Below are 4,859 nucleotides of genomic sequence, written 5' to 3' on the forward strand. Positions count from 1 at the left end.
ACACCTACAGTAGTATGTGATTTTTCCGTATCCAAATGAAAATGGAGGAGAATCAATTTATAGTGGAGCACTCAACCCCAAAGAAGCAATCCTCTCACGGTTATTATGCAAGCCCCCACAATCAAGGGATATCAATCATCCATTACCTCCCTTAAAATGAGTGAACAAATCATCAAATATTTATGAACCTAGACTACTCAATACTCAAGGGAAAACATGCATACCCCAAAGTCAAAGACTATCAATTTACCTCCCTTTAATTATGCATGTAAATTATGCATGTCTATCAATTAGCTTCCAACTTTGTAGAGTATCAATAAGCAAACGGTTAAGAAGAAAGGGTGATAATTATAGTCAACTGATTGATATTAATTAAGGCAATCAACCAAATTTGAGTTTTGATCTTTTGAAGCAAAATTAATGAACCTAGTCTTGGAGTTGTACTATAGGAATAAGAGAATAACTCCAACATCTTTTATATAAATGACGAGTTTATGATGTCTAATTACATAATTCTTAGTTTTACTTAAATTTATACAGATATTTGGTTAGTTTAAAAAGTTAAAAGTTAGAGGTTAGTAGTTTTTGATATAGTTGAATGCTACTCGGTAAGTTTCCTCTATTCTGTCTTCTTTTTCACTTTTATAGTTTTTGGCACTGGTATTATATTTTATAAGTCTATTTTTTTAAAATCAAATTTATTTATGTATTGCTTTAATTTTGCTTTTCTTCTCATTTTTCTAGTACAGAGGATTAGTATGAATTTTGAAGTTGTCGAACAACTGAAGTCCATACAACCAATACCAATACATGTTATTCATTTCCCATTTTCCTAGATTAGATTAATGTCGATTTTTCACCTTATATTGGTTTTATTTTATGCTCATATATCTCTATTATATCGCGTTTATGATCAGTAGTATTTTATTCATAATTTAACTGGGTGGTTTACAATCATTCTGGAGGAAGAAGCCAAGTGGATGATTTTAAAAAAAAATATTTGTTTTTGCTTCATTGTAAAAATAGAGACCTACTTTCTAATTACTACTTCATATTATATGAACAATACAGTAAATGAGAATCAACAAAAATTATCATAACGAGTGAAATGAGCATAAGGATAAGGTTTACTTGTATGGCAGAAGTTAAAGACATGCCAACTTTTAAAACTCTTTCTTAAGCGCCGGTTAATAAGCGACTACATACCTCGTTTACGTAACCTACTTGCACTATTTAGAGCAAGATTAGGGCATGTTCTCATTGACTGAACTCAACTCAACTCAACTGAACTGAATTGAGCTGAACTGAACTGAATATTTTATAAGAGAAGGAAATTAGGAGCTGAGCTGAACTAAACTGAACTGAATTTCAACGTAAGAGAACAGACCCTTAGCTCTGAGTCTTAAGACTCTGGATGATATCATCATTTTTTGATTTTGTGATCTTAAGACAAGACTTTGTTTTTTTAATGCATTTAAGAAGCTAAATCTTAACAAAGTCTGAAGTGGAGTCTTGAAAAATCAAGACTCAACTTAAGACTCAACTCTATATACTATATATAGTGTTTTCCCTATATATACATCAAAACACAGTGTACATTAAAATCTATGTACATTTCTTAAAAAAAAAAAAAATTATGTACGATGTTTACAAAAAAAAAAAAAAAAAAAAAAAAAAAAAAAAAAAAAATGTATGTACGTTGTTTCAAAAAAAATTTTATAGATATGTACGTTGTTTTTAATTTTTTATATACAAAGATCATATTGTTTGTTTTATTTTATCTTAATTATGTACTTATCTTGTTGCAAAAAAAAAAAAAAAAAAAAAAAAAAAAAAAAAAAAATACATACCAATCATGATTCAACAACAATTATAAATTTAAATTATCTTGTATTTTAATTATCCTATTTTTTTTTTGTTATTGTTTGTTGGTTTTTAATATTTATCATGTATGTACCTAGTCATAATAAAACTACACTATATATGTATTATTAAAGCTAAATATCCTATTGATGTTATTATCATTTATTTGTCTTCTTTAAAAGCCTACTAAAAATATAAAGAACGTACAATATTATAGCTTTTTTTCTGAACATGATTTGGTTGAACATTTGTGGATTCGTTTTGGAGGAAGTGATATTTAAATTCAGATCAATTTTACATTAGTCATTTTTATTTTACATTTACAACTATTTGATGCAATATGTGTATAGTAATTATAAAATTTCATGCATTTTTAAATCATTTAAATTCATGTAGTTCCATTATAATTGTTTTTTTTTTCTTGATCTATTTTGCTATTATTTTTCAACTATGACATACATCTAAATTGGGTTAGAAATTGTTATCCAACTGTTTATTTATATCATATTAAAATTATATATGTATTTCAAAAAAAATATATTGAATTATATATGTTAAAAGACAAAAAAAAAAGTAATAAATAATTTTAAGAAATCTAAAATAAGTCTTAGGATTGAAGAGATAAATCTGATTGAGTCTTAAGGAGTCTTAACATAATTAAAACTAAAAAAAATAGTTATATTTAATATAAAATCTGATGTGGCAATTAATTAAAATCTTAAGACCAGACAGGGCTAATCTTGCTCTTAGCCCTGCCTACTCCGATTGAACTCGCTTCTACTTGTCTTTTTTTTATTGGCTGATTTGTATCCGGGTACATCTGGAACTTCCCTCGCCTAATCCTCACTCGCGTGATGCACGGTTTGTTAGTATTTTTTAAAAAAATAATTTTTCATATTTATGTGATTAAAATTGTTATTATATTAGTATTAAAATATTAGATTAAATTCAAAAGATAATATTTTGTATTTAATTAATTTAAACTTAAAATCTCAGTCGTCAATTTTGAATTATTTAATTGTAAAAAAATTAATAATCTCTTATTTAATTGGATACAACTTAAATTTATAATCCTACATGGCACGATAAGAAAATTAAATCCTACGCGGCTCTTTAAAAACTCGGGAAAAAAAAAATATATATATATATAGCTAAAAATTTCTTAAAAAAAACAACCCTCCCCAATATTTATAGTGTCACCCACGATCATTTTTATAGCTCAATAAAAATGCTTATTTATTCCGAGTGTAATGAATTCATAAAAGTTCAGATAACGAAAAATAAATTTTGATACATAAGGGTTACTTGAAGTTCAACCAAACATATGTCTATATACAAGTTCTAATAATACAAATAGGTTCAGTTAAGATAAAATAGGTAAAAATCAATACATGTCTTTTGCTAATAGTTCGCCTTTTTTTTTTTTTTTTTTTTTTTTTTGTAATCCTATTATTAGTTTTAACCTGCATTAGCAAGTGCACATACTAGTTATTAAAGAAAACTAGAGTAAAAATTAAATGAAAGTTACTGGTCTCTGATAATAGTAGTGGCACTTTAGGGAAAAGAAGAAGAAAAGTGGGAAGCTCAAATAAAATCCGTTATTTTTTTGTCCGGATCCATAATTTGTTGGGCCTGAAACGCGATGGGCCTTATATTATATTGTAGCTGGCACACCTACAAAAAATATGTGGTTAAGAAGATTGGTAACTTTTTTAGTATGTAAGGATGACTTTTAAAAGGAAAAATTGATTCTAATAATCCCACATTTGGCTTGTTAGCTATTAATAATCCCACCTTTTGATTATTATCAAATAATCTCACCTTTATATGTAATTCTATTTTAATGGTCCCTTGTGACTGGTTGCCTGTTGGGTAAATTTATTTTTATTTTTAATTTAAGTGACATGTGTAATTAGGAGGTTGTTAAATATCGCCCTCAAATATCTAACTAACGCCCGCAAAATAAAATAAAATTACGTACTTATCCTTATAATAATGATTATAAAAAATAATTAATTTTACCTCAATTTCACACTTTTAGTGTACACAAATTTTTTTTCCGTTCTCTTAGTGGTCAACGGCCACCAACGCTCATCGATGGTATTATTTGCAAAATCAATTTCGTTAGATCTTATGGACAACAACGAAATACAAGAAACACAACCTTAGACGCTTGTAGAAGGCTCGTCAAACCGTATAAAATCGGTACGTCGCGATAAATTTAAAAAAACAATTCAAAACCTAGGAAACGCCTAGTTTTTTAGAATACCCTAGGCTGAAACGCCTAGTTTTTTCGAAACATCCTAGGCTATTCGAAAAAACTAGGCGTTTCAACCTAGGGTATTCTAAAAAACTAGGCGTTTCACCTAAAACGCCTAGATTTTTCATACAACCACACGGTTGTTCACAAGAACTAGGCGTTTGAGCCTAGGACGTGCGAAAAATCTAGGCGTTTGCCGCAAATTCAAAAAAAATAAAAAAAAAACATTTTCTCCGTCGGCGACCGACTTTCCTTTGTCCTTACTTGTCATTACCGCAGCTGTGTAAATCGTGAAACCGAAGGTAAGGAGTTGGTGGTTAAAAGAGGAGGAGGTGGTGGTGGTGGTGGGTATAGTAGTATGAAGAGGGGGTAAATTGAGGGGGTAATTTTTTTGATAAAAAAGGGTAAATTTATAATTTTAGTTTATTTTACGGGCGTTAGTTAGAGATTCGAGGGCGACGTTTAGCTTTCCACTTATGTAATTAGTAAAAATAAAAATTTAAAAAGATTTTTTTTTTTTTTTTTTTTTTTTTTTTACAAAAAAATAAAGAATACCTAGCCACTCCAAACCCACACCACCGCATCCCAACTTTCGGCAGTCGAATTTCACCACGAAACCCTAAACCCAACCCCTCTTTTCTCAACTTCTGACTTCTCTCTCTCTCCTCACGCGGCCGCCGGCAATTTCGCTGCAACAATCTCCAAGTATAATTTTTTTTTTCCTTATTTATCCGTG

Source organism: Chenopodium album, chromosome 2 (genome assembly GCF_948465745.1).
Source record: "Chenopodium album chromosome 2, dcCheAlbu1.1, whole genome shotgun sequence".
Lineage (NCBI taxonomy): Eukaryota > Viridiplantae > Streptophyta > Magnoliopsida > Caryophyllales > Amaranthaceae > Chenopodium > Chenopodium album.